The sequence below is a fragment of the Portunus trituberculatus genome, chromosome 38 (assembly GCF_017591435.1).
Source record: "Portunus trituberculatus isolate SZX2019 chromosome 38, ASM1759143v1, whole genome shotgun sequence".
NCBI classification, from domain to species: domain Eukaryota; kingdom Metazoa; phylum Arthropoda; class Malacostraca; order Decapoda; family Portunidae; genus Portunus; species Portunus trituberculatus.
This window is the reverse complement of record NC_059292.1, coordinates 10605252-10618112: the sequence shown is the minus strand read 5'-3', so window position 1 is coordinate 10618112 and position 12861 is coordinate 10605252. Positions and strand designations below refer to the sequence as shown.

Here is a 12861-nt window from a genome sequence, read left to right as displayed (position 1 = left end):
CTAATAATAATAAGAATAATAACAATAATGATAGTAATAATAATAATAATAATAATAATAATAATAATAATAATAATAATAATAATAATAATAATAATAACAATACTACTACTACTACTACTACTACTACTACTACTACTACTACTACTACTACTACTACTACTAGTAAGAAGAAGATGAAGAAGCATCAGAATATCGAGAGAGAGAGAGAGAGAGAGAGAGAGAGAGAGAGAGAGAGAGAGAGAGAGAGAGAGAGATTAGATTGATTGGCGAAGATGCAAGGGAGGTAAAGTGGAAAACTAAAAGAAAAAATATTGAAAGGAAAGGGAAAAGATAAAACAAAATTCTCTCTCTCTCTCTCTCTCTCTCTCTCTCTCTCTCTCTCTCTCTCTCTCTCATTCTGTAAGGTAATAACACATTGTTTAAACAGTGTGTACGGACGTGTGCGTGTCAGTGTGTGTGCGTACGTCTATGGAGTATACACAACAAACATTCCGTGTGCACAATTACCTTGAGCGAGTACACAACAAACGCTTTATTTTTTGTGTGCACACGTTCCCTTCGTTGCTGTTTGCGCACTCTATTGCCTCTATTACCTCTGTGACAAACTACAGATTCTAACCCACTCATCTACCCAATCCCTCTAGAAAAACGGTATTTTGTCACAATATTTGATCTGTTTAGCTCCTACAACAGAAATCTGGAATCTTATAACATACGAAATGAAAAGACCTGCTTGTTTTAATGACTGCCTCTAGAAATATATTATGGTATATGCAAATTCGGTAACACAAGGAAGCTAAAATGAAAATTAGAATTCTTTATCACACTTTGATTAGACAGCGGATAACTTTTGTCACGTTTCACATTTTCGCCTGGTGGTGTCTGAACCGTGCGTTGTGCTACGTGGCTTAAAACTAGTTGTGATAATGATAACGGTAGTAACCATGGTGATAATGATGAAGATTATGATGATGATGATGATGATGATGGAAAAGGAGGAGGATGAGGAGGGGGAGGAGCTGGAGGAGGAGGAGGAGGAGGAGAAGGAGGAGGAAGGATGATAATGATGATGTTAATAATGATGATGATGATGATGATGATTATGAATATTATCATCATCATCATCATATTAATAATAAAAGTGATAATAATAATAGTAATAATAATAATAATAATAATAATAATAATAATAATAATAATAATAATGATAATAATAATAATAATAATAATAATAATAATAATAATAATAATAATGAAAATAATGATGATAATGATAATGTTAAAATGTAACTAATAAACTTATGAGAGATTATTCTATTTAGTAAAATATTTCCTCTCTCTCTCTCTCTCTCTCTCTCTCTCTCTCTCTCTCTCTCTCTCTCTCAGAACTTTTTGCAGTCTGGGTGGCTGCGCCTGGAGTTTTATGGAAGGGAAGAGGCGATATAAACAGGGACTGAGTCATTACTAAGGCAACTCTCAAAACTAACTTCATAACCCCATTTTGTCTATCTCATTTTCATTTCCTGCAATAATATTTAAAATTTTCTCTCCTTTTATTTTCTGTGTGTGCGTTCACAACTTCACACACACACACACACACACACACACACACACACACACACACACACACACACACACACACACACACGACCGGTAGCTCAGTGATTAGAGCGCTGGCTTCACAAGCCAGAGGACCGGGGTTCGATTCCCGGCCGGGTGGAGATATTTGGGTGTGTCTCCTTTCACGTGTAGCCCCTGTTCACCTAGCAGTGAGTAAGTGCAGGATATAAATCGAGGAGTTGTGACCTTGTTGTCCCTGTGTGTGGTGTGTGCCTGATCTCAGGCCTATCCGTATATCGGAAATAATGAGCTCTGAGCTCGTTCCGTAGGGTAACGTCTGGCTGTCTCGTCAAAGACTGCAGCAGATCAAACAGTGAAACACACACAGAGCAGAAAACGAGGAACTGAAAAAGGAAGTAGCTAAGTAAAAGAAACAGATGGAAGAAGGACTCCGTAAAGCCGAGAAAGAAAAAGAGGAGCTGAAAGATCTAGTAAACAAAGAAGAGGAAAGAGTACAGGACGTGATTAAAAAAAAAAAGAAGTACAGGCATGGAGAGTCCAAGATAAGAAAGACAAGGAAAATTTTCAGGTGTTTCAGGAACAGTTAAAAGAAAGAGATGAGAATATGGCAAACAAAATGATATGAGTAATTAAGAAAAAAAATCTAGTATGGGATATTGCAGAAAAAAAGAGTGTAATCATATTTGGCTTGAAAGAAAAAATGTAAAATATAGACCAAGAAGGGAAAAAGAAGAAAGAAATCAGTGAAACACTCACTAAAGAATCTAAATGACAAGGATAGAGAAAACTTAGAAGAACAGGTAGAAGAAATCCACAGAATGGGACCATATCAAGAAGGAACAGTGAGACCAATTAAGATACTACTAAAATCACAAGCAGCAACAGAAGAAATATTATATACTATACTATATATAGAACGACAAAACTCAGAGAAACAGAAGGTTGCAAGGATATATATATATATATATATATATATATATATATATATATATATATATATATATATATATATATATATATATATATATATATATATAAAAAAGGAATAAAAAAAAGAAAAAAAAAAAAAAAAAAAAAAAAAAAAAAAAAAAAAAAAAAAAAAAAAAAAAAAAAAAAAAAAAAAAAAAAAAAAAAAAAAGAAAAAAAAAAAAAAAAAAAAAAAAAAAAAAAAAAATTAAAGATTAAATGAGAAAAAAAAAAAAAAAAAAAAAAAAAAAAAAAAAAAAAAAAAAAAAAAAAAATAATAATATATATAGAGATATATATAGAGAGGAGGAGGAAAAAAAAAAAAAAAAAAAAAAAAAAAAAAAAAAAAAAAAAATATATATATATATATATAAAAAAAAAGTTAACAATCATTGGAACATATGTGCCACCAAAACAAATTCATGGACCAATCAAGAATATAAAGACATGATAGATGACACAATAAGGAGTCTAACAAGAATCATTAAAGAAAGGAGAAAAGCGATATTAGTATGAGATTTCAACTGTAAAGAAGTGGACTGGGAAAATTATGAAAGTGGTATGGAGGAAGAAGCCTGGGAGATAGATTCCTGAACCTAATGATAGATAATATGATGGACCAAAGAGTAAAGGAAAACACAAGATTCAGAGGAAACGATGAGCCGGCGAGATTGGACCTAGTTTTTACAAGCGGTATACAAATGAACGATGATATAAGATATAAGTGCCCATTGGGAAAGAGTGACCATGTAATATTAGAAATGGATATAGAAGAGGAAAGGAAGATAGAGACGAATCATACAAAGGAGACCGATTAAATTACAGAAAGGCTGATATTGAGAATCTCAAGAACTATTTTAAAAACGTAAACTGGGAGGAGATGGAAAACTCAGAGATGCAAGAGAAATATAACTTATTTTTGGAAATATACAAAACAGGAGTCAGGAATATGTCCCAAAATATAGACCTAAAGAAGAAGGAAAGAAAGATTGGTTTAATGCAAGGTGTGCTAGGGCAAAGGAGAAAAGAGATGGAGCATGGAAAAGGTGGAGGAGAAATAGAAATCCAGAAAATAAGGAAAACTTCAAACAGCAAGAAATGAATATGCTAAGGTGAGGAAGGAAGAGGAAAAGAACTATGAAAAGGACATTGTCGAAAAATGTAAGGAGCAACCAAAATTGTTCTACAGATTCATAAATGGAAAAATAAGGCAAAAAGAAACAATAGAAAGGTTAAAAGGAGAGAACGGATGGTGGAAGACCCAAAAGTATGGCAGAACTGTTAAATTGTAAATTTCAGGAGGTCTTTACTAAGGAATCCAAATTTGAAAGACCACAGGGTAATAGAGAGACTGTCTATATGAAAGAGATTAAAGTAACCAAGCTTGAAATAAAAAAGTTGATGACGGAATTGGATGAAGAGAAGGCAATGGGACCGGATGAAGTCTCAGGAAGAATATTAAAAGAATGTAGGGAAGAACTAACAAGTCCTATATACAACATCATAAAATGCTCAATAGAAACTGGAACAGTACCAGTAGAATAGAAAAGAGCTGAGGTGGTTCCCATATATAAGAAAGGAAGGAAGGAAGAACCTTTAAATTACAGTCCGGTATCACTAACTAGTGTAATATGCAAGATGTGGGAAGGAGTAATAAAGAAACAATGGATCGAGTTTCTTGAAGACAACAAATTATTATCAAATAGCCAATTTGGTTTTAGAAAATTTACTGAGTTTCTACTCTAGAATAGTTGATAGAGTATAAGAGAGAGAGAAAGAGATGGATTGACTGTATTTATTTGGATTTAAAAAAGGCATTTGATAAAGTGCCACATGCAAGATTACTGTGGAAGTTAGAGGAGAAGGGTGGCTTAAAAAGAAGCACATTGAGATGGATAGAAAATTATTTGAGGGGGAGAGAAATAAGGACGGTAGTTAAAGATATGAAGTCCAAGTGGAAAGCAGCAGAAAGCGGAGTGCCACAGGGGTCAGTATTGGCGCCAATACTTTTTCTCATATATATAAACGACATGCCAGAGGGAGTGAACAGCTACATAAATCTGTTTGCGGACGATGCGAAACTGTGCAGAGTTATAAAGCAAAAAGAGGATTGTGAAATACTGCAGGAAGACCAAAATAAGATCTGGAAATGGAGTAAAAAGTGGGAGATGGAATTCAATGTGGACAAAAGCCATGTCATGGAAATGGGAAAGAGTGAAAAACGACCTGTGGGAATCTATAAGATGGGAGATGGAGGCGAACTAGAGAAAGTAAAAAGGAAAAGGACTTGGGAGTGACGATGGAAGAAAACAATCGATAAGCCATATTGATAAAATTTTCAGAGAGACATATGATTTGCTAAGGAATATTGGATTAGCATTTCACTACATGGACAAAGAAATGATGAAGAAATTGATAAGTACTATAATAAGACTCAAATTGGTATATGCAGGAGTTTTGTGGATCCCTCATAAAAACAAACACATAAGGAAGTTGAAGAGACTACAAAAAATGGCTACAAGAATGGTTCCAGAATTTGAAGGGATGACATATAAGGAGAGACTAAAGGCTATGGATCTACCAACCTGGAACAGAGAAGGAGAGAGGGGATCTGATACAAGTTTACAAATTGATTAACGGAATGGATTAAGTGGATAATGATTAACTGATTCTGAGAGAAGAATATGACATTCGAAGCACAAGATCGCATATTAAAAAAATTGAGGAAGGGAAGATGTCTGAGAGATGTTAAAAAATATAGTTTCCCGCAAAGATGTGTTGAGACTTGGAACAGTTTGAGTGAGGAAGTGATGTCAGCAAAGAGTGTGCATAGCTTTAAAGAAAAAATGGATAAGTGTAGATATTGAGACGGACCACACGAGCGTAAAGCCCAGGCCCTGTAAAACTACAACTAGGTAAATACAACTAGGTAAATACACATACATACATACACACACACACACACACACACACACACACACACACACACACACACACACACACACACACACACACACACACACACACACACACACACACACACACACACATGTATGATGATAATATATATATATATATATATATATATATATATATATATATATATATATATATATATATATATATATATATATATATATATATATATATATATATATATATATATATATATATATATATATATATATATATATATACATGTACATTCATATATATATAAGTATGTACGAGTGCAGCATTGCAATTTTTCCTATATAAAGTCAAACTTTACATAGATATGTTCAACAGTTATACGGTGTTGAGTTTATTTTCTTTTTGCAAGTAAAATCTTTGGTAAGTTTTTCTGAGAGAATGATGGGAGTAATTAAGGTGAATGTTAGTGAGGAGGAGGATTAAGGAAAGTAAAAGAAATTGCGGATCAGATTTTTGCAATTAAAATGCTGATGGAAGATTGCTTATGATAGAGTGGAAAGTTCAATGCAGCATTTATGGATCTAGATAAAGCAAATACGGTAAACAGAACCCCTTCCGGATATTCTGAGGATTTATGAGTAAGAATCCAATTAGTGGATGAGTTAAGGCTTTACAGAGAAGGAAACGTAATGTGAGGGAAGAGGAAGGCATAAAGGAGACTTTTGATATAGGAATGGGAGTGAGATAGGGATGTGTAATGTTCTTGTCGTTATTTGATATATTTATGGATGGGTGAATGAGGGAGATGAAAGTTAAAGTAGGAAATGTAGTTGGGCGGAAGACACCAAAGAAAACGATGTGGTATGAACACCTGAGCAGGGGACGTAAATTACAAAATGATTGTAATGAATGAAAACAAACAAACATATTGGAAGAGTGAATGGTGACGAATGAAACAAAATAGTTTATGAGAGTGAGGTTGGAAGTACTTGATGGGAGAAGAAAGCTACTAGGAAGATATAACTGTAGGGTAAAGGAGTATTGGTGTGGGAGGTGAGTTTGTATTGGCCACGCGCTTGAACAATCAGGAAAGGAATATTTGGATAAGGAGAGGTGTTGTTTCTTCTATCGAGGTCACTTCTTGGGAGACGTTCCCATCCAAACATTCACTTCCTGCTTGTTCAAGCGCTTCGCCAATAAAAACTCACTTTGCACACATCCACTTCTTTACCATACATTCGTATTTCCGTCGTCCAAGCAGCAGCACCAACAGCAGTAGTAGTAGCAACACCAACAATAACATAAAGAATAATAACAACAACAAAAATTATGATAATAATGATAATAATAATGATAATAATAATAATATTAGTAATGATAATAATAATAATAATAATAATAATAATAATAATAATAATAATAATAATAATAATAATAATAATAATAATGGTAATAATAATAATAATAATAATAATAATAATAATAATAATAATAATAGTAATAATAATAATAATAATGATAACAAAATGATGATGACAATAATAATAATAATAATAATAATAATAATAATAATAATAATAATAATAATAATAATAATGGTAATAATAATGATAATAATAATAATAATAATAATAATAATAATAATAATAATAATAATAATAATAATAATGATACCACTACTACTATTACTGCTACTACTACTACTATTACTACTACATCTACTACTACTTCTACTACTATTACTGCTATTACTATTGGTACTACTTCTATTACTACTACTACTACTACTACTACTACTACTACTACTACTACTACTAGTAATAACAATAATAATGATACATCATCATCATCAACAACAACAACAACAACAACAACAACAACAACAACAACAACAACAACAACAACAGCAACAACAACTACTACTACTACTACTACTACTACTACTACTACTACTACTAATACGACTACGACTACTACTACTACTACTACTACTACTACTACTACTAATGATGATGATAATAATAGACAAATAATATTAGAAATAATAATGTCTGGAGCTGACAGCTCTAGCTATTCTTGGGACAGCAACATCAACAACATTAACAATAATAATAGCAGCAACAATTAGAGAAGAGACAAATATATGTAAACTGCCAGAAAATGAGAATAACTCAAATTACGTATCAATGGGGAGTTTCCGCATTGAAGCCGCAATATGTGGTCACTATTAAATGTCCCCTAGTGGCATGAGGTAAATTAGAATGTTGCTATTGTAAATCATTTGTGCATACAGATGCACAGAAGTTTGATTATTGTGTTATTTTCGAAATTCTGTATGAATAATATTTTAAATACGGCATATTACAGGTAAAATCTATTGACGAAAAAATCTGACTATTATATAGCATGACATAACGTCGTGATACATGGATATGATTACTATCGTAGATATTTTAGTATCTCTTTCACAAAGCGAACGATATGGCAAAGTAATCGAACACCAAAACAAACATCTCTCAGGACTGCTCTGGCGTAACGGGAGAGGAATACAGCTGTTGTAGTGTCCAGTTACTTTAATCCATTGTTCATGACATAGTGGCATGGACACTGCAGCAGAAATTAATTGGTTTTCCAATAAAGTGTTTGTGAAGCTCATCTAAGAGAGGCCACCCGGATGTTTGTTTTGGTTAGACACTATACCGTACAACAATACACTAGCCAAACAAATTGAGTTGCCAAAATTTTATTAGATTTGTTGTTTTCCTATACTAGAAAGTTGATAGTAGTGATTTGTACTTTTAAGTGGCACATTCATGTTGTTCTCATGCTTACTATCGTTTGCATTAATACACTTGCGATCAATGATGTATGTACAATGTACATGACAGGAAGCCTCTCGGTGATGAAATCAATCTAAGTGCTAATTCAATACAAAACCAAATTATATGCTTCTGTTCATAAATAGATGCGACCTCTACCTCTTTCATTCCTTATATCTAATGTAGTTGAGAGAGAGAGAGAGAGAGAGAGAGAGAGAGAGAGAGAGAGCAAGAGAGAGAGAGATTGCATTTCTCTCTCTCTCTCTCTCTCTCTCTCTCTCTCTCTCTCTCTCTCTCTCTCTCTCTCTCTCTCTCTCTCTCTCTCTCTCTCTCTCTCTCTCTCTCTAAACTTAATTAATCATAAGGGACGAACGAGATAAACTGCGAAAATTGTTTGATGATGACAGCAATTATTACAACAACAACAACAACAACCTATGATCATAATAATAGGAGTAATAATAATGATAATAATAATAATAATAATAAAATAATAATAATAATAATAATAATAATAATAATAATAATAATAATAATAATAATAAATAATAACAATAACAATAATGATAATAATAATAATGATGATAATAATAATAATGATAATAATAATAATAATAACAATAATAATAATAGTAAATAATAATAATAATAACAATAATAACAATAACAACAATAATAATGATGATATTAATAATAATAATAATAATAATAATAATAATAATAATAATGATAATAATAACAGTAATAATAATAATGATAATAATAAAAATAATAGTAATAATAATAATAATAATAATAATAATAATAATAATAATAACAATAATTATAATAGTGATAATAAAAAATAATGATAATAGTAACAATAAAAACAATAACACTAATCAACCAATATACACCAGACCGTTAATCAGTCACGGGATGAAGCGAGGCAGGGCATCACATATTCACTCACACAGCATACACACTCTTGAACCCGCCAGGCACCAAACGACCGTGATATTGAGGCACATTCCTTTTGTTTTTTTGTCTCTTTTAACCAATCAATCAATAACCCCGTCGACTCTTTGTCATGAGTGAAAATACTGCCACTGTATTCCTTGCATGGCGTAGCAGGTGATTGAAAGGAACGGAGCGACGCGGACACGAACACACTTTTCTGCATGATGTCAAAGGAACAGATGATGAGAAACACTATATAATGGTGATAATCATGATGAAAATAATGTTACTACTACTACTACTACTACTACTATTACTACTACTACTACAAATGCTGCTACTTCTACTACTGCTACTACTAATGATAATAATAATAATAATGCCTATCATAAGAACAGTGAAATTAAAAGTAATAAAGTTAGAAAAAGGATAAATTCTTTTCTTATGAAATTTACCTTTCCTTCATCACGTTTCATTCTCCCTCCTCTTTACCCTCTCCCGCTGAAAAAAACTAATGAGTACCCTAAGGACACCATCAAGAGAGAGAGAGAGAGAGAGAGAGAGAGAGAGAGAGAGAGAGAGAGAGAGAGAGAGAATGAAACTATGAAAATATCTTGTTATAACTTACCAGCGAAAGTAGTACACGATTTCTCATGATGAGTATGATGGAAGAGAGAGAGAGAGAGAGAGAGAGAGAGAGAGAGAGAGAGAGAGAGAGAGTACTGGAGAAAAAGTCTAGGATTACACCTAAACTGTACGCACCAAAATGGACACACTTAAACAAACACAAACACACAAACACACACACACACACACACACACACACACACACACACACACGAATCAGAGACACTTACGGAGTTGAACACCAAAATTGAAGATTCCCTTCCCCCGTCTCACTCTCTCTCTCTCTCTCTCTCTCTCTCTCTCTCTCTCTCTCTCTCTCTCTCTCTCTCTCTCTCTCTCTCTCTCTCTCTCTCTGTTAGAAAGAGCGTATGAGTAACTTTCTTATTTTTTCACCACTTGGGAGAGAGAGAGAGAGAGAGAGAGAGAGAGAGAGAGAGAGCGCTAAGATCATTCACTTTTTTCACACTTATAATCACAAAACTTTAATCCTTGAAATCCAGGAAAATTGCAACTTATTTCTCTCACGAGGAAAAGACGAGTGAGAAGGAGGAAGAAAATTAAGAAGAAGAGGAAGAGAAAAGATGAGCAGGAAGTGGTATTTGGATGAGGGAGAGCGAGTGAGTGAGATAACGAAGCTTGGAGAGTAACCACCCTCTCTCCACCGAGGCTGCAGCACCACTGACTTACTTTCCCTCTCCCAGTGGTCTCTCAATATTTTCTCTCTCTCTCTCTCTCTCTCTCTCTCTCTCTCTCTCTCTCTCTCTCTCTCTCTCTCTCTCTCCAATTTCCGGTATCATCTTCCTTTCTAACTCCTATTCTCTCGCTTTCTTTGGCAATTTCTTCATCTCCTCCACACTTTAGTCCTTATTCTTAACTCCTTCTATTCTTTATTTCCATTGTAATTTACCCGGTAGTCTCTCTCTCTCTCTCTCTCTCTCTCTCTCTCTCTCTCTCTCTCTCTCTGGCATTAATGTAAGTGAGCCCATTTTATTCAAATTTTTGTTGCCTTGGCAGTGGTTCTCTTTGAAAAAAACGTAGTAACTGCAACAATAGCAGTGGCAGCAACAACAGCAGCAGCAGCAGCAGCAGCAGTAGTAGCAGCAGCAGCAGCAGCAGTAGTAATAGTAGTAATAGTAGTATTAGTAGTAGTTGTAATAGTATAATAGTAGTAGTAGTAGTAGTAGTAGTAGTAGTAGTAGTAGTAGTAGTAGTTGTTGTTGTTGTTGTAGAAGTAGTACCAACGTCAAGTGTTAATAGTAATATTAGTAGTATTAGTAGTAGTCATAATAGTAGAGGGGAGTAGTAGTGGTTTTAGAGGCAGAGGTAGTAGTAGTGGTAGTAGTAGAAGTAGCAGTAATAGCAGCAGTAGTAGCAGTAGTGGTAATAGTAACAGTAGTAGTATAAGTAGTAGTTGTTGTTGTTGTAGTAATAGTAGTAGTAGTAGTAGTAGTAGTAGTAGTAGTAGTAGTAGTTGTTGTTGTTGTTGTTGTAGTAGTAGTGGTGGTAGTAGTAGTAGTGGTGGTAGTAGTAGTAGTAGTGTAGTAGTAGTAGTAGTAGTAGTAGTAATAGTAGTAGTAGTGGTAGTAGTTGTAGTAGTAGTACTAACAGCAGTAGTGTTAATAGTAGTAGTAGTAGTAGTAGTAGTAGTAGTATAAGAAGTACTAGTAGTAGTAATGGCAGCTGCAGCAGCAGCAACAACAGTAGTAGTAGTAATAGTAATAGCAGTAGTATCTTCCGTTTCCCTTTCTTCTCGTTCCTCTACCTAATTCTCCATCCACTATCTTCTGAACACAAAGAAAAAACACAATGCATGTTTAAAGGTAGCAGAGGGTATATTCAAAGATATGCCTCCAAACACTTATCTAAAGATTGATGGAAGTGAAATTGCCCCGAGAAATGCAATAGAAAATCTTGGAATTAATTTTTGATGTATATTTGACGCTTGAAAACATGTAAATAACATCATTAGAAAAAGTTTCGGTGCGTTGATATTATCTGAATAGAATCAAAGATAATCAGAATCCTCATACAAAGATCTATCACCATTGATTCCATCTTACTAGGCTCAATAAATGATGACATGGGTCTCTAACGCAACTCCGCTACAACGAGTACAGAAGGTTCAAAACTTTGTATCTAAAGTTGCAATGGGAGTGGAACAAAGCGTGACCACGTTACTCCTTTCTTAAAAAAGCTAGGATGGCTGAGAATCGAGGATGAATGTAATATCATATGTTATGGTAGATAACATTTTGAAGGAAAGCATTCCCAACTACATACTCTCCTTACCAAAAGTTAGAGATATATGGCCACTTCCTACTAGACAGCAAAATCAACTGTACGTCCTTCACACTAATACAAGCAACTGGGCTTGCTCAGCACTGGTTGCAGCGCTACACCTGTGAAACACTCTACCAACCAGGTCAGGAATGCCGGTACTACATTTTCCTTTAAAAGTCAGTTACTGAGCCACCGTTTAATGGAACAATTCAGCATTCTGTAGCTGCTGTACGTTTCTAGTCTTTTAATTGTATTTTAAGTACCTTTTTTTCTTTTGTTGTTTCTAATCATTATCTTTTAAAGCTTCTGGTGATTTTAGTGTAATTTGAAATATTTATTTCTACATTCCTATGTATTTGTGACACTTCCTATTGGAATAACATTATGTGTTATTTAGTATATATTCATACATGACGTTTGCTATAAGGAATATTTTCTTAACTATTACTTATTGTTTCTTTCTTTATCTGTTGTTAATAATTGTAACAGTAATTGTTAACGCCAAGTAAAGAATAACCATTGTCAAATGTCAAACATTCTGATTCTGATTCTTGTGGTCTTATACACTTGCTTCAGATTAATGTTGGCAGCATCATAGACTTCCTTAAAAACTAGTGTGTGTGTGTGTGTGTGTGTGTGTGTGTGTGTGTGTGTGTGTGTGTGTGTGTGTGTGTGTGTGTGTGTGTGTGCAAGGGAGCGTTGTATGCCTGTGCATATGGAATGTTTCTGAAAA

General features: G+C 33.7%; 1 protein-coding gene across 3 annotated transcripts in view; it reads right to left on the bottom strand.

The window, feature by feature from the left end:
• The window catches only part of LOC123514710 (calcitonin gene-related peptide type 1 receptor-like), a 38396-nt gene extending 28241 nt beyond the window's left edge, over positions 1–10155 (bottom strand). The window contains exon 1 of one of the 3 annotated variants that reach the window (XM_045272778.1): positions 10079–10155. The gene's annotated coding sequence lies outside the window, so the exon portion shown is untranslated. Of the gene's footprint in view, positions 1–9849 lie in introns of all 3 variants that reach the window. The other 2 variants (XM_045272779.1, XM_045272777.1) reach the window with 2 other exon arrangements.
• Positions 10156–12861: the final 2706 nt, after the last annotated feature.